At 36.3% G+C, this 27,638-nt stretch overlaps 1 long non-coding RNA gene and 1 pseudogene across 1 annotated transcript; both read right to left on the bottom strand.

Annotated features, from left to right (window-relative positions):
• Positions 1-2,021: 2,021 nt before the first annotated feature.
• LOC122106603 lies at positions 2,022-2,705 on the bottom strand. Its single transcript, XR_006147221.1, has 3 exons — positions 2,617-2,705; positions 2,406-2,538; positions 2,022-2,060 (listed from the first exon to the last, which is right to left on the bottom strand). It is a non-coding gene; the product is annotated as an uncharacterized LOC122106603 (long non-coding RNA).
• A 6,048-nt stretch (positions 2,706-8,753) lies between these two features.
• Positions 8,754-26,160, bottom strand: LOC122106889 (annotated as a pseudogene).
• Between the last annotated feature and the right edge of the window lie 1,478 nt (positions 26,161-27,638).

The raw sequence follows: 27,638 nt of genomic DNA, 5'->3' as shown, positions 1-27,638 counted from the left end.
CTTTAAAAGTTTGTTTGGCTATCCAAGAGATGACTATCCAAATGAATATTCAGTGAAGGAAAAATGATCACTTGAGAATGTACAAAAAATACCTTTCACCTTTCCAAGCAGGAATTGCATAGAGAGGTTAGCTGGGTGGCCTAGTTATAGATAGGTGGCCTGTTGAGACTCTCCAGAAAATGTGAAAACAAGAAAAATTCCGGGGCTAGGAATGTGCTTAGTGGTAGAGTGCTTGCTAGCATGTGTGAAGCCCTGGGTTCAATTCCTCAGTACCACATAAGCAGGAAAAGCCAGAAGTGGTGCTGTGGCTCAAGTGCTTGAACACTAGCCTTGATCAAAAGAAGCTCAAGGACAGTGCCCAGGCCCTGAGTTCAATCCCCAGGACTAGTAAAAAAAGAAAAAAGAAAAATCCCATAGTAACTATTTTTAATAACAAGAATGATGTGTACTCTTATCATACAACATAGTATTTATTCTAGCTAAGTATATCTCAACTTAAGACTCAAGCACTCAATTCCTCTTGTTCATACTATGTGATTTTATTGTACTATAAAATGTGTTACTGTAAACCTTGCCAGGTAATTTTCAATAATTTTATAGCTTTCTTTTTGTAGTTTTCTAACTGTATAAGCCCCTTATCCCCATTTATTCTACTTCTTACCTTCCAATAGCCTTTACTTTTATTTGGCTTTTCAATGGTTAATTGGAGCTAAGAGTCTCATGGACTCTCCCATCTTATCTGTTCTTGAACAATGATACTCAGATTTCAGCCTCCAAGTAGATATCTTCCAGGGAAACATTCCCTATCCTCAAGACAGAAGCAAGATGGCTGAATAAAGGTGTTTTACTCCACAACAAAGGAATAAAGCACAGACAAACCATAGTGATTTTCTGGGAGTTTGAAGCAGAGTGACATGTACAGGAAGGACATGAAGAGGCCACTACATTGTAGAACTCAAGATTGAATTATGGCTTTATAAAATAAGGGAGTAAGAACACAGACTCTTCACTTTCCCATCTTGCAACATGGAACATGAGCCAAAAGACCCTTCCCCTAGCAGAGAAAGGTCAGCAATTGCCACTCAGAATCCTGCTCCTGCTATTTGCTGCTGAGGAAGCCTGCTGTCCTCATAAGTCATGAGCCTAATTTGGGACACTAAATTAGCAGACAAATGCAATTCCATGGAGAAAAAGTCCATCCCTCCTTGTGCCCTTGCCCCTCACCACCTCCCAAAGGTCTTGTTGCAGGGTGCCACGTTTACAATCTCCTCAAGGGGCCAGCGAAGCTGCTAGGCAGCTTCCCCAAGAGCTCAAGTGGTCCTGCACATTTCCTGGGTAGCCTCAATCTGAGTAGTGCCAACTCCAGAGGCCTTAGAAAACAACTGAAATCCTGCTAACCCTAACACTGCTAACCAGAAATCTGCTGAGCTTCACTCCCCACTTTACCCACAGGCTAGGCTGTTATGCCAAGGTTGCAGAACCCCCACCAAGAAGACCACCGAGAGTCAGACTCTACAGCTATTTTATTTAAATGGGCTGCAGCTCAGGCCTCCTCTTACACTCCAACACAGCTGAGCCCAGGAGGAGAGGCCCGAGATAAGGATTTGCAGGTCTTATAAAGTCACACAACCAGGTGGTTTAGCACCACATGTTGCTCTGCTCTGAAACAAGCAACAAATGGTCACTGCCTCAAATACTCTATCCTTTCATTCCCCCCCCCCCCCCCTTGGCTTATGGTCCTGAGTCACAATCTTGTCACTCTGGCCCCAAACTAAATTCCAACAGCTCTTGATCTTGAATGGGTATACCAATAACAATCAGTCCATTTTTCTTTTCTTGAGTCGTATGCAGAGTGGTTGGGTAGGATGCTTGGAGACTTCCCATGTTTCCCCATGGTCGTCCAGAGCTAAGGGGTCAGCTGGTCTGGCGTGGGAGCAGTGGATCCAAGCAGCAATGCCATCCACCTTAAGGGCAGTGGTGTAGCCAGTAACACCATGTAAGGTCCCTTCCACTGTGGGTCCAGAGATCTCAAGTTGTGCCTTCGAACAAACACCAGTCCCCTGGTTTAAACAAATGGTGGGTAGGAATAGAAGCAGAATCATATAATGCTCTAAGCTGGGGCCACATACTCTTATGCACCAGCTGTAAATAGTCAAGCTTACACAGAAATTCAGTATCATCCAAATCAGCAAGCAATTAAAGCCAAGGCAATAGTGTGAATTTCTTATTCTAAACAAGGCAAAAGGAAGGAGCAATACCCAGTTTGCACCAGTCTCCAAGGCCAATTTAGTTAAGGTCTCTTTTAGAGTTCAATTCATTCTTTCTACCTGCCCTGAACTCTGGGGTCAATAAGCACAGTGCAATTTCCAATCCATCCCCAGTGCCAAAGGTATTCCCTGACTTACTTTTGAGACGAAGGCTGGTCCATTGTCCGATCTGATGGTGGATGGAAGGCATACCTGGGTTGGATTTCTTCCAGGATCTCCTTAGCCACGACGTTCGCAGTCTCATGCTTTGTTGGGTAGGCTTCAACCCATCCTGAAAAGGTGTCTTCAAAAATTAGCAAATATTTATATCCAGTTTTAATTTCTGTGAAGTCTACTTCACAATACACACCTGGCCTATCTTCATGGAGGTGAGCTCCTTTCATAAGCGGTTGATTGGGGGCATTGGTGAGCTGACAGGCTTTACAATTTTCTTTGTTTTCTTCTCTATCCAGGGGTGTATAGGCCATGGAAATTTTCTTTATCCACTCCAAGTCTTCTTGGGAGTACTGAGGCTCAGGAGGCAAAGCTCGTGGCCCTGGTTCTACTAGAGTCAGTACTTCCGCTCAGGGCTGGAGGGCCGCCTCCTTAGCTGCCTTATCGGCCAAGTTATTTCCTTTGGTTATAGAATCTGTTCCCTTTTGATGGCCAGGGCAGTGCATAATGACAATATTTGCTGGTTCCCATATGGCCCATATGATGCTAAAAATTTCTTGTTTGTTTTTAATAGTCTTTCCCTCAGCTGTCAGCAGCCCCCTCTCTTGGTAAATGGGTCCATGGACATGCACAGTGGCAAAAGCATACTGACTGTCCTGACTGTCCGTGTAAATGTTTAGTCTCTTCCCTTTTCCCATCTGTAGGACTTTTGTTAGTGCCACTAGCTCTGCTCTTTGTGCAGCCGTTCCCTGGCGGAGTGCTTCTGCCCACATTATCCCAATGTCCGTGGTGACTGCTGCGCCCGTGTACCTTTTTCCATCTTGAATGAAACTGCTGCCATCTATGAACCAGGTATGGTCAGCAGCAATAGTGGCGAGTCCAACAAGTCTGGCCTGAGATTATATACTTGGGCCAGGATTTGCTCACAGTCATGCAGGGTCCGGTAGCAGAGTAGCTGGGTTTAATGCTATGGGTACGCAAAAGCTGATCCATGTGGGGTTAAGTAACAAGGTCTGGTAATGGACCATGCAGGCTTTGCTCATCCACCAGTCAGGTGGTTGTCTTAGCACCCCCTCTAGGTTTTGTCCCAGAGAAATTTATCAGCATCTTTTACTAAGAGAGCTGCTGCAGCTGTTATTCTTAGGCACGGAGGCCATCCAGCAGCAACAGGGTCTAATTTCTTTGACAAATAAGCAACTAGCCGCTTCCAAGGTCCAATTGGCTAACTGGCAGAAACAAAACAAATATGAAAAATTTATCAATAAGATATATTTTCTTAACCACACAGAATAAAATTAGAAATTTAAAAACAGAAAAATTTAAAGTACCCATAACAGAGAAATGAAAGAAAATTTCTTGAGCAAAGGATGTCACAATTAAGGAACCCAAAGTGAAATTAACGTTTTCTTGATTCAGATGAAGTGGAGTGGAGCAAACACAGACATAGCAGGGAACTTCACATGAAGGAGGAACAAGAAGAGGGAGTTTAAAAAATACACTACAAATGCCAATCTGGAAACTAGAAAAGAATGCACCAAGCAAACCTCAAATTAATAGAAGCAAGAAAGAACAATGACCATAAAGAAAAAAAAGTTAAAGGCTGAAATCTAAAGCTAAAGGGATAAAAGAAGAAGTTAGTTGATTAAAAAAAATTCTTCAGAGACCATTATCTGGACTGATGAGGAAACAAGAATGGAGACCCAAATGAAGAAATCAAGATGAAAGGGGAAATATTCCAACACATGCCGCATGGTCATGGCTTGAGAAGACACAGGGTTAATTCTTTAGAACTTTGGCACAATTCAGCAGTGGAGTTAGCTGGTCCTAGTCTTCTCTTTGCTTGGAATCTCTACCATATCTTATTGGTCTGTCCATATTTCCCACACTTACAAACCAATTTAGTAGGTTACCTGTCCAGAAATAGATCTAGTTGTTTTACATTTTCCTATTGATTGCTGAGAAGTTGTTTCTGATAATCCCTCTAGGAGCATTTCTGAAGTATCAGTTGAGGTACCTATGCCATTTAATATGACTTTAGTTACTTTAGTGATGGCTAATCTGGCAAAAATTGTCCATTTTGTTGTGTGCCATATTTTATGCAACAATTCATAGATTATCAATTCAGAGACCTTTCAGTATTGACTCCAGTATCCAAAAGCACAGGGTTCATGTAATAAGTCTGTCAATGCCATGGCTTTTCTCAAAGTTTCAGTTTTCCATTTAGGAAGACATGCCATAGTGAGGAGTTGGGAAGGCAGCCAGGTTCCACACTTGGTGCCAGTGTGATTTGGAAATGGTTCTTAAACTAATATTACTAAAGAGTAATTTTGTGAATGGACCCTAGGAGCAAGGGAAATGTATACCTGTTCCTTTGCTTTGTTCACTTTTCACTTCCAATGGAAAAGATTCTGCTCTATTCAGTGTTTACCTCCATCAAATCTGCACTGCAGTGGTGACTTTGTTTGGGCCCCATTTTTGGCGGATATTTGTTTTACCTACTTCATAGAACCAGAAAATATATCATTAATCGATGTGGCAAAGCACTATTTATTAAACTCATTAACTATCTTCTTTGGAAGTTTAGAATCCACCTTTCATTCAAGGGCTTGAATTCAGGCCTGAACATTTGTCCCTAAATTTTTCTCTCTTCTTTGTTTGCTCATGGTTAGCACTCTACCACTCAAGCCAAAGCCCCACCTCCAGCTTTTGAATGTTTAATTGGAGATTAGAATTTCGGTGATTTTCCTGCCTGGCTTGTGTTTGAACCATGATGCTCAGATCTCAGTCTTCTGAGTAGCTAGGATCAAGGCATGTGCTCTCAATATCACTTTTGCAAAATCTCTACTTTCTCTATTTTCTTACAGACAAGTAAAAAAATTGTTTTTGTGAAAAGGGTTAGATTCCTGAGTCATAATGCCAGTGGCTTAGAGTTCCTGGCCTAAATGGGATTAAGGTTAAAAAAAGCAATAATTAACTAGTAATTCTAGGTCAAATAAGGTTAGAATGGGAAACATTTGTCAATCAGAATTCTTAGAGGCAATTCATGAGTGTTAAGAAAAATCAGTGCAAAATTAAAGCAAGTAATCTGAATCAGTTCCATAAGGCAAAAGCTAAGTAATTGCTGGTGACTAAATAAGTGTTTTAAGAAAAGGTACGACTAACATAAGACATTAAGAAAATTTGGCTTCTAGCCTATTACCTGCTGTTCTGGAGCCCTTAGCAGATTTTCATTGTGTGCTCTTCTATTCAGGTTTACTCAGAAATCCAGAAAATTCACTAAATCTCTCCACACTGGTCATGATTTTCTTTTACTTTTTCATTCATCCATTCTCTCCCTTTTCACCTCGTATAGTGAGGGAAAGCATCTATAATTTCAAGAATTTTCATTAGTGCATATAAATTATTTCACTATGTAATTTCATATCCACATGTACTGTACTGCACTTTCATTAAATTAACCTGTATTAACTTCTACTAATTACTTTTTTCTTTTATCCTATTCGCTCCTTACCCCTGCATGTGGAAAGCTTTCAGTAGGTTCAATGTTCCATCTTCAAACATCGGAAATGTATTTTGGTATTGTTTATACTAAATCATTCTGTCACTTTAATCTCCTTTCCCTGAGACCGTCCAACAATTACATCACTTTATATATATATACACTTATGCATATTGATTATATAAGCCTACACATATACATATATAGTGATAAAACAGTGATATATATATGCAAAGGCAGAGAGTAGCATATGTAGTTATAGATATATCCACAATATTTATGGTATTATGTATACAGATATAATACAATACACATAATTACACTGGATAGATAGATAGATAGATAGATAGATAGATAGATAGATAGATAGATATAGATATAGATATACTCTCTGTGTACTCTGCATGTGAGCGGAAACTTGTGACCTTTGTCCTTCAGGACCTGATTTACTGTGTTTAACACACTAATCTCCAATTTCTACCCAGTTTTTTTTGCAAATGATATAACATTCTTACTTCTGTAAAATATTCTAATATATACATGCATAAATCTCTATTCCTTTTCTTTTATAGGTATATATGTGTATATATATTTATATATGGATACATCTATTTATTTTTCTCACTCATTGAAAAGTCAAAGGTCATCTAAACTGACTTCATAACTTGGCTTTTATCAAATAATGCTGCATTAAACGTCTGAGTGTGCAATTACATTACTTCAGAAATGTGACCAACAGTGATATTAAGTCATTCACTAGCTCCATGTCTAGTTTTTGAAAATCTTCCATGTTGATTTCCATAGGAGCTGCACTGGTTTGCATTGCTCCCATATCATGTTTTCTTTCCCCTTATAACCTGGTTAGCATCTGTTGTGCTCTTTTGTAGAATTTTATTTTTGAGTTACCAATTCTTTGTAATATGAAGACTTTGATTGTGATATTTGCATCTATACACATTGTGCACTTGGAACATATTTTCCTTTTCCACTCTATTCTCACTCCCCTCCAAGGTCTCCTTTCTCAAGTAGCATTTGGTTCATTTAATCATGACACTGTCATTGATGTGTGTGTTCAATGTCCTTTTATCTTCTGTGCTCCACAGTAGTCTGTCCTTTCTCTCTTCCTCCTTTTGCCAATCCCCTCTTAAAAGGTCCTGCATTTACTTTTATGTTGTCTGCTAAATACTATCATTATCATCATCATTTATGTGTCCACTCCACACATGAGTAAGACCATACTGTATTTGCCATTTTGATTTTGATTCACAGCAGTCAACCTGATTATTTCAGTTTTATTTATTTGTTTATTTGTTTATTTATTTATTTATTTATTTTGTCAGTCATGGGGCCTGAACTCTAGGTCTGGGCGCTGGCTCTCAGCTCTTCAGCTCAAGCTTAGTGCTCTACCACTTGAGCCACATGCCACTTCCGGCTTTTTTTTCTGTTTATGTGGTGTTCGTGCATGCAAGGTTAGCACTCTACCACTGAGCCAGCTTCGCAGCCCCTCCAGTTTTATTTATTTTCCTGAAAATGATATAGTTTTAATTTTCCTTATGGTAGAGTAATATTCCTTTGTATATCTAATGTTAATAGGCAATCTTATTATATATAATAATTTGAGGAAGAAATTAAAGTAGACTAGTACTTGCTTTGAATAGTGTATATTGAGCTTCATTATTAGTGCAGAAAAATGTACCTGCAAAGTTTTCTTCTTTTAAAAACTTAATATAATAAAGAGCACCGATGTATTATTGTTGTATTTTATACATTCGTTTGTATCCTATGTTTAAAATATAGACTGATTATACATTTAAATGTTAATAAAGGGTAGCTGTCATTACCTATTTCCTTTTGTAATGTTACTTTCATAATTAATTTTACTGAAAACTTCCCCTATTGTATAGAAGTAGGAATAAAAATGAGAGTCTCATTTTTGCTTGAGCATATAGAGTTTTATCTTTACTGGATTCAAGCCATCACCATACTGTCTCCATTTCCCAAGGAACAGGGATTATACATGTTCAACACAATGCCCATCAGATGCCTTATTTATTTATTTGATTATTTATTTATATATTTATTTATTTATGTCAGTAATGGGCCTTGAACTCAGCGACTCATGGTCTGGATTGTTTTTGCTCAAGTTTACTACTCACTATAACTAGAGTTCCATTTTTGGTTTTTGGTGGTTAATAGAGTTAACACTCTCCTAGACTTCCCTTCCTAGGTTGGCTTTGAACTGTGATCCTCGGATCTCAGCCTCGTGGGTTGCTGGGATTACAGGCATGAGCCACCATGGTCTCAATGATATCTAATTTTCTTATATTCATTACATTAATAAAATGTATCCATATGTCAAAAGCAATAATCATGTTTCACTGACCATGTATGTACACATCTTCTAACTTTTCTACCCACACCAGGCCTTTTCCAGTAATTTTTCACTTCTTTTGTAGTTGGCTATCTTCACATAGATTGTAGTCCTATTTAATTCTCCATTCTTAACTTCCTCTCACTCACTCTTTATGTTTACGAAAATCTTAGCTAGCTTTGATTTAGCAGCAGTTATTATCAACTCTCTCCCATATGTCAGTAGTCTGAATAAAATGTTACCTCTTTTAACCTATCCCTCTCTTTTTCTTTGGACAGACACACAGAGTTCGTTTCATTTTGTCTTAACATATCCCTTTTCTGAAAATGCCCATAAAACTTTGTATTTTATGCTTCTCTCAAACTAACAGACTCAATTTTCCATAGATCCCAGTTGATTCAGTTATAATATCTACATAAATCAGTGAAATAGAACTTTTTGAGAAACTCTGACATTAGAATTGTACATTGCTTCATTTTTAATCAAGAGTAAGATCCATTTGAAAATACAAAAGGCATAGGTTTACGTACAATATGGAAGAGAATCCCTTCCAGTTTGATTGTGGTAAAAATCACTAGGATGTTCTTCCTTAGCAGGCTTTTAGTCCATTCCCTGAGGTGTTGAAAGCTCTACTCCCTCTTTTTCTTCTTGCCCATCTTAAAAACCTTTTGGTAAACAAGCAAGCAACATTTTAAGACAATGAAAGTAACAGTGGCCACACAGGCTAGTAGGAATTCAATGACATCCAGAGAGTGGTACTGGTACCAGGCAAGGTTGTGGCAAAGTGGCCTCAGATGCTTGGCTCCTTTGTGGCACATGACAAATTCAATCCAGAAGACAGCTCGATCCAGTGGCTTCATAGGCTGATCATGGTGAATGGTTGACAACCACATAGCATTCTTTTTGTAGCTAAAAGTAAATCAAATTGATGTAAATATATCAAATGAACTAGAAAATATAGATATTGAAATTTTCTGCAAATGATTGTAAAAAAATTTGAGAGAAAAGAGAATGCTCTTCTTGTGCTGTATTTTTAGACATGTTAGAATAAAAGGCAAGAGCTTCTTAATGACCCTGGATTTAACCATTTAGAAAAATCTTGTTAACACAAGAATTTCTGAAGACAAAAGTAGAATCATTGAAAAAATCAGCAGCAATATGAAAGCTTAATTATTAATGCATGTTGTTCAAAGGTTAGAATTGTATCATAATTTAGAGATAGGTAATTTAATCAAGAAATTTTTCCCCTGAAGTCTCTCTTTATCGTTTATTGGTGCTTAATTATTATTTAACTACAAATGTTCCCTGCCTCCTTTGTTTTGGTCTGGTCTTAGGGCTTGAAATCAGGGCCTTCACACTGTCCTTGAGCTTTTTTTTGCTCAATGGAAGAACTCTACCACTTGAGCCGCAGATCCAGTTCTGGCTCCTTGCATGTTCCGTTGAGATAAGAGTGTTAGGGACTGTTCTGCCTGGCATGATCTCAAACCACAATTCTCAGATCTCAGCCTCTGGAGTAGCTAGAATCACAGGCATCAGCCTTTGGCTGTCATCTAGCCTTTCTTTTATTTCTTGATCCTTTCACTTGTTCCACTATTACTCTATGACTTGCCTTTTCCTTTTATGAAGCTCTTTTGAAAGGTCTCAGTTTTTATTTGTTTGCTGTTATACAACGAAAAGATAGGAAATGGAAACATAGAAATAGTTCAGTTATTCTTGAAGTATGAGAAATAATGTACTCATATTTAGAATGATTTTAATATTCATCTTTTCAGATAGACTCTCAAAGACATTTGCTAACATTGCTGTGATTTTTATTGTTAGTGTTATGTTAGACCCAATAAGAGGGTCCTCTAGTTTGTTTGAGAAATTATAGGTACATGGGATTTGTATTGAAAGGATTCTTTCCAGTATGTAAGTTGAAAATGGGCATGCATAGAGAATGATTTTTAAGGGTAAATTCCAAGGTATTATAGAAGGAGAGTATTGCAATGGAAAGTAAAGTGACTTGTATCTCTATTATTTTAAAAGAACTCACTGATATGTGTGAGCTTCATCCAGGACTAGTGGTGATCCTTTTTGTAAAACAGCAGGCAAAAAAGAAAAGGAAATACATCAAAAAAGAGTAAAATGTGTGTTAATCCTAAGATTTAGCATGTACTACCTAGTTAAGAAATCTCCTACATCTCTCAGTATCAGCATTGTATCTGTTCAAAATTTAATAAGAACAATATGTGAGAGATGTGTTTGTATAGCAAATAAAAATTCAAAAATACCCTGCCTTTCAAAACAAAGGAAGATAAAATATGGCTCACAAACTATATGTTATGTTGCCCAATATCTGTAGGAAAATGGAAGTCAGAGCTAGATGCTGATGGCTCCTGCTTGTAAACTTGTCTACCCCAGGAGGCTAGGTCCTGACAGTCACAGCTCAAAACTGGAAATGGTAGAAAAGTCTCTAGACTTTTCCTTCAAATAACCAGTAAAGAATAAATTCAGAGTCATAGCTTAAGTCATAGAATGCCTTTTAGAAACTTAACATCTGAATCTTAAGCTCTGAGTTCAGACCTAGTCTCCCCCAAAAAGATCAAAGTAACACAGCTTTTACAATGTGTCTGCTTTACTATCATACCCAATACAATTAAAATACTCTTCATTATTTTTACAGTTAAGGTGAAAAGGGAGAATTATATACCGAGTATTACTATCAGAGGAAATTGATAATAGTATAAATGAAATTAATCTATTTATTGAAATAATTTGAATATCAAGTCATTCTTGCTTCAGATATTTTAAATATCATGCAGTTACATTTCACTTGTACTTCTGAAGGTAATTTCTTTTTCATTTTATGATTGTTCTGAATAAGATAATCATAGTCCTTTGATATCTAAGAATATGCATTCATTTAAAAAAAATGTTCTCTTTTCCTACCAGGATGAATCTGATAATTTTAAAAGCTGTAGTTAGTTAACAGTGATAGTATCTAACCATTAACATAGATATTTGAGGAAGCATTTATACTAGGAATGTGAAATTTGATTATTTTCTTGCTGTTTAACAATACAAACCATTTAGAATTTTTGGAAGAAACAACAAAAACTAGAAACTGAAATGGCAGATATTTTCATGTGATTCACAAGAGTAAAATTTAAACCACCTAAACTTCATGCTCTATTTTTCCTTATGGTAGAGTAATATTCCTTTGTATATCTAGTGTTAATAGGCAATCTTATTGTATATAATAATTTGAGGAAGAAATTAAAGTAGACTAGAAGTTGCTTTGAATAATGTATATAGAGCTTCATTATTAATGCAGAAAAAGTACCTGCAAAGTTTTCTTCTGTTAAATACTTAATATAATAAAGAGCACAGATATATTATTTTGTTTTTTATACATTTGTTAGTATCCTATGTTTAAAATATAGACTGATTATACATTTAAATGTTAATAAAGGGTAGATGTAATTTCCTATTTCCTTTTGTAATGAAACTTTCATAATTAGTTTTATTAATGCCTCCTATTGTATAGCAGTTGAATAAAAATGAGAGTCTCATGTTTGCTTGAACATATACAGTTTTGCCTTTACTGGAATCAAGCCATCACCACAATGCCCATCAGATCCCTTATTTATTTGTTTATTTATTTGCTTATTTATTAATTTGGCTGATTATTTATTTATGTCAGTAATGGGCCTTGAACTCAGCGACTCATGGTCTGGAATCTTTTTGCTGAAGTTTACTACTCACTTAAACCACAGTTCCATTTTGGTTTTTGGTGGTTAATAGAGTTAACACTCTCCTAGACTTTCCTTCCTGGTCTGTCTTTGATCTGTGATCCTCAGATCTCAGCCTCTTGTGTTGGTGGGATTACAGGCATGAGCCACTGTGGTCTCAACGATATTTAATTTTCTTTTTTTTTTTTTTGGGGGTCCGGTCGCGGGGCCTGAACTCTGGGCCTGGGCGCTGTCCCTCACCTCTTCAGCTCAAGGCTAGCGCTCTACCACTTGAGCCACAGCGCACCTCTGGCTTTTTTTCTCTTTACTTATGTGGTGCTGAAGAATCGAACCCAGGGCCTCAGGCATGCAAGGCAAGCGCTTTACCACTGAGCCAACTTCCCAGCCCAAAATCTTGCATCTTTTTTTTTTTTTTAGGTCCAGTTGTGGGGCCTGAACTCTGGGCCTGGGCGCTGTCCCTCAGCTCTTCAGCTCAAGGCTAGCGCTCTACCACTTGAGCCACAGCGCCACTTCTGGCTTTTTTTCTTTTTGCTTATGTGGTGCTGAAGAATCGAACCCAGGGCCTCAGGCATGCAAGGCAAGCGCTTTACCACTGAGCCACCTTCCCTGCCCTTAATTTTCTTATATTCATTACATTCATAAAATCTGTCCATAGGTCAAAAGCAATAATCATGTCTCAGTGACCATGTATAATGCACACCTTCTAACTTTTCTACCCAAAGCAGGCCTTTTAAGTATATTTTCACTTCTTTTGTAGTTGGCTATCTTCACATAGATTGTAGTTCCCTGAAAGTCTCCTTTCTTCACTTCCTCTCACTCACTCTTTATGTTTATGAAAATCTTAGTTAGCTTTGAGTTACCAAAGTTTACTTCAGTTATTGTCAACTCTCTCCCATATGTCAGTAGTCTGAATAAAATGTTACCTCTTTTACCCTATCTCTCTCTTTTTTTTTGGACAGACACACAAAGAGTTCACTTCATTTTGTTTTATTAAAATATTCCTTTTCTGAAAATGTCCATAAAACTTTGGATTGTATACTTCTCTCAAACTAACAGACTCAAATTTCCATAGTTCTCAGTTGATTCAGTTATAATAGCTACATAAATCAGTGACATAGAACTTTTTGAGAAACTCTGACATTAGAATTGTACATTGCTTCATTTTTAATCAAGAGTAAGATCCATTTGAAAATACAAAAGGCATAGGTTTAGGTAAAATGTGGAGGAGAATCCCTCCCAGCTTGATTGTGCTAAAAATCACTAGGATGTTCTTCCTTAGCAGGCTTTTAGTCCATTCCCTGAGGTGCTGAAAGCTCTACTCCCTCTTTTTCTTCTTGCCCATCTTAAAAACCTTTTGGTAAACAAGCAAGAACATTTTAAGACAAGGAAGGTAACAGTGGCCACACAGGCCAGTAAGAATCGGATGACATCCAGAGAGTGGTACTGGTACCAGGCGAGGTTTTGAGAAAGTGGCCTCAGATGCTTGGCTCCTTTATGGCGCATGACATATTCAATCCAGAAGACAGCTCGATCCAGTGGCTTCATAGGTTGATCATGGTGAATGGTTGACAACCACATAGCATTCTTTTTGTAGCTAAAAGTAAATCAAATTGATATAAGTATATCAAATGAACTAGAAAATATAGATATTGAAATTTTCTGCAAATGATTCTAAAAAAAATTTGAGAGAAAAGAGAATGCTTTTCTTCTGCTGCATTTTTAGACATGTTAGGGTAAAAGGGAAGACCTTCTTAATGACCGTGGATTTAACCATTTAGAAAAATCTTGTTAAAGTCAGGGGGGTGGGCAGGGGGGGTGGAATGGGGGGAGGGGGTTTGGCATGAGAAGGGATAGAAATATGAAACAAAGGAGGAGGCAACAAGGCTTGATAAGAAATGTATTCATTATCATTCCCATGTAATTGTAACTTCTGTATGGTATTTTCACAATAAAAAATATTGTAACACAAGAAACAAAAGTAGAATGATTGAAGAAATCCTCACCAATATAAAAGATTAATTATTAATGTACCTGTTGTTCACAGTTTAGAATTGTATCATAATTTAGAGATTGATAGATAATTTAATCAAGAAGTTTTTTTTCCCCTGAAGGCTCTCTTTATCATTTATTGCTGTTTAATTATTATTTAACTGCAAAAATTCCCTGCCTCCTTTGTTTTGTTCTGGTCTTAGGGCTTCACACTCTCCTTGAGCTTTTTTTGCTCAAGGGAAGAACTCTACAACTTGAGCCACAGATCCAGTTCTGGCTCTTTGAATGTTAAGTTGAGATCAGAGTCTGAGGGACTTTTCTGCCTGGCTTGATGTCAAACCACTATTCTCAGATCTTAGCCTCTGTAATCACAGCTAGAATCACAGGCATCAGCCATTGGCTGTCAACTTGCCTTCCTTTTATTTCTTGAACTTTCACTTACTTGTTCCACTATTCCTCCATGACTTGCCTTTTCCTTTTATGAAGCCCTTTTGAAAGGTCTCAGTTTTTATTTGTTTGCTGTTATACAACAAAAAGACAGGAAATGGATCAATAGAGATAATTGAGTTCTTCTTCAATTATAAGAAATAAATGTACTTATATTTAGAATGATTTTAATTATTCATCTTTTCAGATAGACAATCAAAGACATTTGCTAACATTGCTGTGATTTTTATTGTTAGTATTATGATGTTAGATCCAATAAGAGGGTGCTCTAGTTTGAGGCATCATAGGTACATGGCATTTGTGTTGGAAGTATTCTTTCTAGTATGTAAGGTGAAAATGGGCATGCCTAGAGAATGATTATTAAGGGTAATTCCAAGGTGTTATAGAAGGAGAGTATTGCAAAGGAAAGTAAAGTGACTTGAATCCCTATATTTAAAAAAAAACTCACTGATATGGGTGAGCTTCAGCCAGGACTAGTGGTGATCCTTTTTGTAATACAGCAGGCAAAAAAAAAGGAAATACATTAAAAAAACGAGTGAAATGTGTGCCAATGCTAAGTTTTAGCATGTACTATCTAGTTAAGAAATTTCCTGTATCTCTCAGTATCAACATTGTATCTGTTCATAATTTAATAAGAACAATATGTGAGAGATGTATTTGTATAGCAAATAAAAATACAAAAATGCACTTCCTTTCAAAACAAAGGAAGATAAAATATGGCTCACAAACTATATGTTACGGTGCTCAATATCTGTAGGAAAATGGAAGTCAGAGCTAGATGTTGACGGCTCCTGATTGTAAACTTGTCTACCCCAGGAGGTTGTAGTCCTGACAGTCACAGCTCATAACTGGAAATCGTAGAAAAGTCTCTAGACTTTACCTTCAAATAACCAGCAAAGAATAAATTCAGAGTCATAGCTTAAGTCTTTGAATGCTCCCCCCCCCCCGGTTTTTTTTTTTTTTTGGTTAGCCGTGGGCCTGAACTCTGGGCCTGGACGCTATCCCTCAGCTCTTCAGCTCAAGGCTAGTGCTCTACCACTTGAGCCATAGAGCCACTCTCAGCTTTTTCTGCTTGTGTGGTGCTGAGGACTTGAACCCAGGGCCTCATGCATGCAAGGCAAGCACTCTACCACTGAACCACCTTCCCAGCCCTAGAATGCCCTTTAGAAAACTAAACATCTAAATATTAAGGTCTGAGTTCAAACCCACCTATCCCCCTCCCCGCAAAAAGATCAAAGTAACACAGCCTTTACAATGTGTCTGCTATACTATTATATCCAATAAAAGTAAAATACACTACATTATTTTTATAGTTATGGTGAAAGGGGAGAATTATATACAGAGTATTACTATCAGAGGAAATTGCTAATAGTATAAATGAAATTAATCTATTTATTGAAATAAGTTGAATAGCAAGTCATTCTTGCTTCAGATATTTTAAATATCATGCAGTTACATTTCACTTGTACTTCTGGAGGTAATTTCTTTTTTATTTTATGATTGTTCTGAATAAGATAATCATAGTCCCTTGATATCTAAGAATATGCATACATTTCAAAAAAAAAGTTCTCTTTTCCTACCAGGATGAATCAGATAATTTTAAAAGCTGTAGTTAGTTAACAATGATAGAATCTAACCATTAACATAGATATTTGAGGAAGCATTTATACTAGGAATGTGAAATTTGATTATTGTCTTGCTGTTTAACAATACAAACCATTTAGAATGTTTTGAAGAAACACTAGAAACTGAAATGACAGGTATTTTCATGTGGGTTCACAAGAGTAAAATTTAAACCACCTAAACTTCATGCTCTATTTTTCAAACACATTGAATTTTTTATTTTATAAAAAGTAACTAGTGAGATCTTAGGTGGAAAGGAAGTTATAACTGAATGGGTTACTTAGTGTTATTTGTGGAAGAAGAGTTCATGTGCCTCTAATTCATTGCTTTCCTAAGCTTCCTTGCATTCTGCTATTGTCATTCTTAGTGATAACTTTCAGTACTTTACCTGTTTTCAAATTTTGTACTATTCTCAAGGTTTTGATAATTCCTTTTTACTGAAATCACCTGGGGAACAAAACAATTTATGGTTGGAAATGAAACTGGGTCTGTGGAACCTCAACATTCCAAATGCTGAAAGATGACAATCACGAGTTTGAGGCAATCCTGGTCTGTATAGCATAACAATGTTGCAACACAGACACTGACAAAGACCCCCCCCCATACAGACACACAGACACACAGACACACACACACACACACACACACACACACACACACACACACCATGAATACAAACATACAAAAAGATTATTGTGAGTTGTGAAACACATGATGGGTTATTGATGAATTAATCAAGTCTTAACTGAGGATAACTTTAATAGTCAGACTCCTGTGAGAAATTATCTATAATCACAATTTTGTAAAATAAGAATCAGACTAACAAATAGAGTACAGTGGTTATTAATCATGAGCAAGTCCCTGGATGTAATGCTCAGATAAACAAAGAGACCGACAGACTTACATACAAATGCACATATCCACATAATCAAGGTTATACTCACACAGGGTTGTTAATGACTGCTTCCAGTGCTCTGAGAAAGTCCTTCCTTGATATTGCTTTTATATCCAGTTGAACAGCTGCTCCTTTGGCCACCATGTGAGCAATGTTATCATGTTGTTCCCCAAACAAAGGAATGCCCACAATGGGAATCCCATGTTGGATCGCCTCATAGATGCCGTTAGCTCCACCATGAGTGATGAAAGCTTTAGTTTTGGGATGGCCTAGGTTTAGGGGCATTTCAATACAATTTTTCATTAAAAGTCTTAGACATGAAATGAGAAATGTGTACTGTGAGCAATGAAAAGAATAGTGTTTCCCAAATAATAATTCTTGAACCAATGAGTTACATTTAATTTGCATTTATGTCACACTGCCAGTAGCATCTAATCAATTGGAGATGTAAGTAAAATTCCTATGGTTTGTGCCCTAAGTTTTCTATGACTTGAGATTTGAAAGTGCATATACTATTTCCTGTGGATCAGATAGGAAAACAACATAATGGATAATAGCAAATTCCAAAGCAAGAAAATGTTCATGTTAGATTATGCTCCCATAAACTTAAAACTAGTACACTAATCTAATGAAGGAGTGGTGCTTGAAATAGAGTGTATTATCATTTCATACGAAGCAATTTTTCCCACATAAAAGGCAGACTCATTCAATATAAAAGAAAGTTGCAAGTTTCAGTGGCATTGCAAATACTTGCTCTACTTTAGGAGGATGGATAATGTAATGATGAATTAAAGGACAGAGAGATAACCTCAGGTAATTATAGAAAATTCTCTATCAATGGTAAATATATTTGCAAAAAGATAAACTAATTATAAAGAATATGATGTGGTATGATAAAATTCCAACTATTTAGGCTTTTTTCCTTAGGGAAAAAATGTTTGGTTTCATTTTTGAGTTTTTACTAATACATCTTCACCAGTACTTTTCCTGTTGTGTTGTTATCAACTACTTCTACAGTTACTCATGTTTTCAGTATGTGTTTTTCAGAGTCTTACCTAGGAGTCATTCTAGGGGAGCCACTTGTACAGCCGAGTATTTCGTCCTAAGGTGTCTGGTTTCTTTCCATTAAATCTCCAAAGAATCTGGTGGGTTGAGATAAAATATTTTTAAATTTCAAAATGTTACTTTTTAAAATATAGAGATCACACAGTTAAATGACTTACATAGAATGGAAAAGAGAACAGGTATGGTTCATTAATAAGGTCTATTATAAGACTAAGAGAAAAAGTATATTGACATTTCCTGCACTTATTTTCACACTCAATAAGATGGAATATCATCATAATTTTCACAATATTTAGACAAATGTTGTAATAAATGAGAAATGAATGCATTCCACAATTTTTATATAGTCACAATAATAGATCTGGTGCATAACAACACTTAAAATTCTTATGATTTACATCTTAACACATAAATATTTACTAAACGAGCTCTCTTCTTCCAATTTTAGCTCTTAACCTTATAAAAAGATATTAGGGTAATATTCTTTCATTGTATGAGATTTCATTTTAATTTCACATTTTCATTTGCTTCTTAACTTTCTATTTACAACAAATATTTTACCTTCACAGTTCTCTCTGTAGAGAAGTTATGTGAAAATTTCACAATAATGAGTATGATTTTAAGTGAGATTATATTACAGAATGATCGACATTATGGAGTTAGTACATGATATTAACATACTATTCATACTATGAAGGGCCTCACAAAACTGTAGCTAGTAGACTGGCCATTTAGCCTCCCTTAAATGTTGGTTGAGCACATTTATCTGGACAGACAGACAAATGGTCCTTAGAACCAATTATGTGGTTACTGACTGGGCCTTTCCATGGCACACCCAGATCAACAGCTCACACTGTTATACTGCATGTTAAGGCTACATTTCCTGCCACATGACCAGCACATGAATAAATGTTATTTTTGTCCAATCTTTTCTAAAGACAAATTCCTCAAATCTATGTAACCAATTCTTTATGATAAATCAATTAATTCTTTTTTAGTAATTACATGAAACTAGTTTTATATTACAAATGATTAGTCATGACATCTAGGAAAAGTTGCAAGCTGAATTTTGATCACAAATTGATGATACTGACATCCAAACTTACAATCATTATTGTGGTTAAATCTTTAAAGGTGGGAAATGGAGCTGGCCTGTAGTTTATAAGTCATGTGGCTGCTGAAAGGAATCCAAATTTTACTGATGCTACATTTATTTTTCAGTAGAATATGTCCCTTTTCACATGAACTGTACAGATCTTGTTTCATATATGAGCAAGGCCCAGTCCTGTAGGGCAGGATGTCTGTATTACTTTCTCTGAATTAATCAGGCTGAATACATACCTGGTAGGAGGAGTGAACCTTCTTTTTCCTTTCTCTGAATAACCTCCTCAAGTGCATAATAAATGGGTCAATTACAAAATTAGAGGAAAGGATTACATATGAACCCTAAATTATATAGAACATTTCAAACCTTTTCTCTGCATGATAATTGTTATTGTATGATGTCACTTATCAAGTGTAATTTAATTCCTTTATGAAACTTGCTTAGTTTATTGAGACGCTTCAACATTCTTGCAATGACTAGATGAAAATTTTAGGATGTCTGTGAAGTGTTGTTGACAATACTACGAAAAAGACAAAATTTCATACTTTGGCTGTTGTGTTTTTTCTGATGACAGAATCATGTTGTACTTATTGTAAATTTAAAACAATCCACATTGAATACTATCTGAGCATCTGCGATGCATTACTTTGCCTTTAAACTGGCTAAGATAAATTAAAGCTGTAGTAACAGTGCATCTTTCACCAGGAAACTAGTGCAATCAGAAACTTGCAGAGTTGAAGGTCCATTCAGTGAAGACAATTATTGAGGTACACTATCTCACCTTTTGTGGAACTTGCACCAGTGCTGATGCAATCTCATTGGCTGTCTCTTCTGTTATGTTATCAACCATTGACCCCAGGGAAAGTCTTCCATTTCCTGTGAAGAAAAATTTTGCCTCATCACACACACACACACACACACACACACACACACACACACACACACACACGCACACACACACTAGCCCAGCATGGGAGGCTCTTGCCTGTAATCCTAGCGAGTCAGGAGGCTGAGATCTGAGGATCATGGTTCAAAGTCTGCCTGGGAAGAAATGTCTGTGAGACTCTCAGCTTCAATTAACCAAGAAAAGGCTGGAAGCAGAACCGTGACTCAAGTGCTAGAGTGCTAGACTTGAGCACTGAAGCTCAAGGACAATGTCCGAGTTCAGTTCAAACCCTTCTTATGACAGGCAAAATCATTAATAGAAAACTAGGAGAGAAAAATCAAATACTATCAGACAATAACCAAAGAAGATACACAAAACACAATAAGATACATAAAACACTAAATTGTCCATTAGCCAATAGTAAGGGCACAGGTAGTATTAAATCAGTTATTGACACCAGTGTACAATAAAATTTCCAAACATTTCCATCTTGAGTCTAAATTATTCTCTAGCATTTTCCCCTTATATTAAGTGAAGCAAGTCCGGCCCAAAGAAACATAGGTCCCATGGTTTCCCTTATTTGCAATAACTAGTACACATCTGGGACAATCGGAAATGATCAGATAAGTTGATCTTAGGCGAAATGAACCCCAAGATAAATACTCAAATGGTTTTTCTTTCTTGCTAATGTTTCTAACATATTTATAAGATGATTTCTTTGTTGCTTTGCATGTCCCTCTCTCATAGTATAACCCCTGTTTTCACTGTATTTGATGTTGGTATAATTTGTGGAGGGGAAGGGAAAAAACAAATTGTTTAAATGGGGATACTGGTGGACCCATTGCAACAACGAGATGTAGAAGATGTTATGTTGAAAAACGAATTTTACAACTTTGTTGGCGGGAGGTGGGGGAGGGGTTAGGGGAACCTTAAGGGGTGTGGGGGGAGATGCGAGAACAGGGATGGTAAGGGGAAACAAAGGAAGAGGCAACAATGCTTGATAAGAAATGTACTCATTACCTTGCTCATGTAACTGTGGCCCCTCTGTATGGTATTTTCCCAGTATAAAAACTTATTACTATTAAATAAAGAAAAAAATTAGTTCTTGTAAATTGTTCTTACTAGTCTAATTTATTTTCTTTATATATTTTTTTCAATTCTCATTTTTCAACTGATGTCTGAGCATTGTTCATATAATACTTTACTATCAGTGATGGAGAAACTTTCTTTGATTCCCATCAGATGTTATTTTAATATTGTAATTTTTCCTTTCCAAGATGCTTGCACATAATTTTTACTAATTGATTCTAAACTATCCTTTTAAATTGACTAAGTGTTGTAGTAGAAATAGTTATAACTGTTTCCTTGCATATCTAATATTTATTTTATATAGGCTAATCAGTTGATAGTTTTATGAGTGAATCAAGGATTCCTTCTAGGTGCTGACTCATTAAATCTTTATTAAGTTGACTTTGTTCTGAATGGCTCTAAGTTTTCTGAAATCTAGAAAATTGTGATGGTTCAAAAATTAGTTTCAATTGGTAGAAAGCTTTACCCCACTTCCTGTATTTCCTTCACTATAAAGACTAGTATTGAGTGGTCCAGAACCATATTTGTTGAAAAGGAAATCAAATAACACAAACAATAAGGTTATCTACTTACCTAAGGCAAGGGTTTGGCAGGTTTGCAGTGGAGTCCTCAAACAAAGTCAACATTTGGTAAAGTTGGGCGAGGGAATTCCAAGTCCCAGTAAGATCGAATAAGCTAGATTTCTGCTTTACTCATGGTCTCCATTAAGGTAGTGGGTCGTCCTGAGTGGAGAGGGGAGAAAGTAAAATGTAAGAAACGACATTACAGAGAAGTTTCTGAATATAACATTTATATTTCTCTAAAAAATGATTGGTATTATTTGTACTCAATGACATAGAATGTGTTTGTTGGTAAAATGTACTACCGAGGAAATATGGTAAGTGTGCATTTGTGTGAAAGGCATTCTGGTAAGACACTATATCTATGTCACCTCAGTTTATTAGCAGTCATAAATAATGATTAAAATAAGCAATTATAGAATTAACTATTGCATTTCTTTCTCATTATCCATTAGAGAAATATTCAAACTCCAGTGTCAATAATTCTATCATAGTCATAGAAATTATTTTCTCTGCGGTACTAAAACTAGTTTTCCACAATCTAACAACTGTTCCTTGATTCTTGAGCTCCAATATGAGTATATTCTTTATGACTGTGGCTGAATTTCTTCCTTCTACTTGATTCACATTAGGAGCCTAAAATATTTATTTATTATGTGGAAACGCTGGAAAATATCATCTGGAAGTATTTCTTAAATATTGAGGCTAGATAATTGAATTTACCTTATTGATGGCTAATATTTTAATAAATGAAAAAACATAATTAAAATGAGAGAGAATAATCACAAGTACATCACCACTTTACTATATTGTATGTCTATAAAATAGATCATAAAAAATAAAGGAATGTGGATGCATTAGGAGTTATAGTTATTGAGTCTGTGCTGAAACACTGTATTGCTCAAGAATAAGGAAACTCTCCCTCTTTGCAGATGACATGATCTTGCATTTAAAGAATGCCAGAGACTGCCCTCCCAAATTACTCAAGCTGATTCAAAACTTTGGCAAAGTAACAGGGTATAAAATTAACCCTCAAAAATCAATGGCTTTTCTATATGCCAACAATGAGAAAAGCATGGCTGAAATCAGGAAAGCAACTCCATTCGTAATAGCTCCACAAAAAATAAAATACCTAGGAATTACCTTAATCGAAAAGTGAAGGATCTCTATGATGAAAACTTTAAAAACCTGAAAAAGGAAATCAAGACAGAACTTAGAAAGTAGAAAAACCTCCCATGCTCCTGGATTGGAAGGATCAACATCCTGAAAATCGCAATACTTCCCAAGGCTATCTACAAATTCAGTGTGATACCTATCAAAATTCCAACCTCATTCTTCAAAGAAATAGAAGAGGCAATCCAAAAATTGATATGGAACAATAAAAGACCCTGAATAGCAAAAACGATCCTCAACAGAAAGAACAGTGCTGGAGGAATATCAATACCAAATTTCAAACTTTACTACAAAGCCATAGTAATCAAAACAGCTTGGTACTGGCACAAGAACAGACCTCAGGACCAATGGAATAGAATTGAAAACCCAGAAATGAACGGACAGTCCTATAGCCATCTAAACTTCAATAAGGGAGCTAAAAAATAGAATGGAAGTAACACAGCCTCTTCAGTAAATAGTGCTGGCAAAATTGGTTAATCACTTGTAGAAAACTAAATCTAGATCCTTATATATCACCCTGCACCAGAATCAATTCCAAATGGATCAAAGACCTCAGAGTCAAAGCAGACACTCTGAAAACATTACAGGATGAAATAGGAGAAACCCTAGGTCTCCTTGGCACAGGCTGAAATTGTCTTAATACACACCCAGAAACACAAAAAATTAAAGAAAGATTAGACAAATGGGATTGCATGAAATTGCAGAACTTCTGCATGGCAAAGGACATAGCTAGCAAGATAAATAAAAAGCCCATGAATTGGGAGAAGATCTTCACTAGCCATACAACAGACATGGGTCTCATATCTAAAGTATACCTGGAACTCAAAAAATTAAATCCCCCAACAACAAATATTCAAAGAAACAACTGTTCAATAAATAAGTGGGCTAAAGACTTAAAGAGAAACTTCTCTGAAGAGGAAAGAAGGATGGTCAATAGACACATGAAGAAATGCTCAACCTCCCTAGCCATAAAATAAATGCAAATCAAAACAACATTGAGATACCACCTCACTCCAGTTAGAATGGCAAAAACCAAGAACTCTAATAACAACAGATGCTGGAGGGGATGTGGACAGAAGGGAACCTTACTTCATTGTTGGTGGGAGTGTAAACTTATTCAACCACTTTGGAAAGCAGTATGGAGGTTCCTCAAAAGACTTCACATAGAGCTCCCCTATGACCCAGCAATCCCACTTTTGGGCATTTACCCAAATGTTTATAAACAAGACCACACTAAAGCGACCAGCACAGCTATGTTTATTGCAGCATTATTTACCATAGCTAAGATATGGAACCAACCCAGGTGCCCCTCAGTAGATGAATGGATCAAGTAAATGTGGTATATATACACAATGGAATTCTATGCCTCCATCAGAAAGAATGACATTGCCCCATTTGTTAGGAAATGGAAAGGCTTGGAAAAAATTATATTAAGTCAAGTAAGCCAAACCCAAAGAAACATAGGTCCCATGGTTTCCCTTATTTGCAATAACTAGTATATGTCTGAGTCAAGTAGAAAAGGTCAGATAAGTTGATGTTAGGGAAATGAACCCTCAGATATGTATTCAAACGTTTATTTTTCTTTCATGCGATTGTTTCTAACACATTTATAAGATTATTTCTTTGTTGATTTGTATGTCCCTCCCCCACGGTATAACCCCTGTTTTTACTGTATTTGATATTGGTATAATTTGTGGAGGGGAAGGGAAAAAAACAAATCGTTTAAATTGGGATCATTGCAACAGTGAGATGTACAAGTCTTTATGTCGAAAACGAATTTACAACTTTGGTGGGGCAGGAGGAGGATTGCGGGGGAGGATGGAAAGGAATGGGAAGGGTAAACAAAGGAGGAGGCTACAATGCTTGATAAGAAATGTACTCATTATCTTGCCCATGTAATTGTAACCCCTCTGTAAGTATTTTCACAATAAAAAAAAAGAATAAGAAAACCATTTAGTAAATCCAGAAAACTGGTCACCAGTGGCTCCCACTTCTTACCCTAGCTACCCAGGATTCTGAGATCTGGAAGAGTGAAGTCTGAAGCTAACATGGGCAGAAAGAAATATCCTTAAAACTATCCCTCCAATGAAGTAGCAAAATGCTGGGCTGGGGCATGGTTCAAGTGGTTAGGTAACAGTCTAAATAAGTAAGCCAAATAAGATTGAGTTCTCTGAGTCCAAACTTCAGTACAAGCAAGAAGAAAATAAAGGAGAATACAAATAAATATTTTGAATTAAATAAGGAAATTGATCAAGGGAAACAATTTCTTGTTTCCTGTGAAAAAATGTATCTCCTCAGTATACTTATTTTCATTAATCAGTCTCTTAGGTAACTGGTGATTTTGATAACAAAGAAAAAAAGGAACAATTTTTTTACTGAGGATAATCTCCTACAGTGTTCTGTATAGATAGGTAATTGTCCATTGTCTTCTCTCTGACCCTATAATCTGGTAGACAAATTTATATCTCATTTAACTGTTTCATCTACAACAGACAAATTTCTCTTATTTCACATGCATCTCAGAGTACCTCTTTCAACTTTTACAAAAGTTACGATCTTACCCTATTAAACTTACCTAAAACTTCACTGTAAAAGCGACTCCACTTCTTTGAATCAAATGTCTCGAACCAAAAGTCAAAATAAAGCATGCATATCATGTTTTCTACCCTCTCCATGAATGTCATCTGACCACTTAATCCTGACAGAATGACAGGCACATAAGAGGGAGGGAATAGAAGACCTCCACTATACTTTTCGGTTGTGTAGCCAGGATAGAAGCGGAGAGTGTACATGAAAGGAATCTCCAGTAGCTCAGCCAGAAGCTCCCCACAAGGACCGATGCCATCTGCAATCACAACATCAAATCTTGCTTTTCGTAGCCTAGCTATTAGTTCCTTGTTCAGAGCTGCTTCCTTACAAGTATTTAGCCAAAAATCAGAAAATGTGATAAATAGATTATCCAGTAATGGTGAATATGCCAAACATGTTGTTCTTGGCAATTCGTATGTCCACAAAGAGGTGAATCTTGTGAAAACTGCGATTAATTCATCAGTAGTATAAGACGAAGGGAAAGTTTCAAATTTAATGCTGGATTGTTCATTGATATCAACAAAAATAGCAGATGATGCTCTCACAACTGTTACTTCATGACCCCTCAAGATGAGTTCGTCCAGTATTACCTTCATATTTATCCAGTGGCTATAATCCATGGGCCACACCAGCACTTTCCCACAGCTTCCAGAGTTAAAGTAATAACTCAGCTGTAGTAGCAGTAGAACTGAAATCCATTTCCAAGTCATCTTGATTAACAGCACATCATCCTTCAAACTATGTTCACCTCTGTCAATTTCTTGTGTTTATATTCAAGAAAACAATTTATCTTGAAGTTAAAATATAACTTGGGTTGAGCAAAGCAAATATGTAAAATGACCAATTGGGGCATGTGGACTGAATGGCAAATTTATAAAAGAAATTTAATTTCCTGATGATTTGACCGGTAAATTCAGCATCCCTTTTGTAATTGAATACTTTCAGGCAGCTAGGAGTCTATGACCTGTTTGTGTAAGTCATTTGTTTTATGTAAGCCATTTTATAATTAGGCAAAAAAAATTGGCAGCTGAGTGGTGACTTGGTTTTTCATCCTTTTTGACACAGAAGAAACATAGTAATTTCATAATTGCTCAACATTTCTCAGATATCATGATTCAAGAGTTTTTGATAGTAACTGTTCTGAAATATAATTCACATTATCCAATTCAGTTTAAAGTATGGTATCAATGCTTTCTAGTATAGTTCCAGAAGCCTGTAATCATCTTCACTATCAGTTTTCAAGTACTCTAATCAGCAGTAAGGTATTCTAATAAAGAGTCATAAAAATGCCCCCAGGATATCAATAAGATGGCTGATTCAAAGTGTTTGGAATTCTTCACTCCAAAGGAATGACCAAATTAACTAAAAACAACACATTCCCCAGGAGTATATGAGGCAGAGTGCCACAGTGTTGGTTTTGATACAGATATTGCAGAATACAGAGATAAAACCTGCTTTACACACAGGACTCAAATATATAGCACACCTACATAAAGACCCTAAATGTAGTTATCTATTATATCTAAATGTACATTTCAGATCTAGCTTCCACAAAGGAGTGAAAACACGCACTGTTGCAGTTTGTTCTGGGTCCATCCTTTTCCATGGAAATGTCATAATGTTATTCTTTCTAATTGCTGTGCAAAATTCCATTGTGTGTATGTGCTGATATAACTGAGGTGAGATAGAAACTCTGAGTTGTTTTGTTTTCCATTTCCTTTATGTTTAGGGATGATGAACATTTCCTCATGTAGACTAAGAAATGTTTCAACCTTTAAAAATATAAACCATAACTTCTATCTATATATAAAATGTACTTGGCAAGCTATTAAGTACATTGGAGAAAGGTTGTATATAAGGCAAATTCAATTAAAACCCCGTTGAAGCCGAGCTCTAATGGCTCACTTATGTAGTCTTAGCTCTTTGGGTGGTGGACATCACAAGGATCATGGTTCATATAATAGTTCAAATGGAGCAGAAAATTGAGATCCCAGTTCACAAAGGTCAGAAAAGTTCACAAAGCTCCAAAATAACATCATCAGCTGAATGTGGGTGTATTCATCTGTCATCCCACCTCCTAGAAATCCATAGAGAAGGCCATCATAGTTCAGGCTGACACAGGAAAAAAGTAAGAACCTACTTCAGACTCCTACTCTGTATTGTGAAGTGAACATGAACACTAAAGGACTGTCA

This window comes from Dipodomys spectabilis, unplaced genomic scaffold (genome assembly GCF_019054845.1).
Source record: "Dipodomys spectabilis isolate Male_0828 unplaced genomic scaffold, ASM1905484v1 ptg000043l, whole genome shotgun sequence".
In the NCBI taxonomy this organism is placed as follows: Eukaryota; Metazoa; Chordata; class Mammalia; order Rodentia; family Heteromyidae; genus Dipodomys; species Dipodomys spectabilis.
The sequence above is the reverse complement of the archived record's forward strand: the minus strand, read 5'-3'. Positions and strand labels throughout refer to the sequence as shown.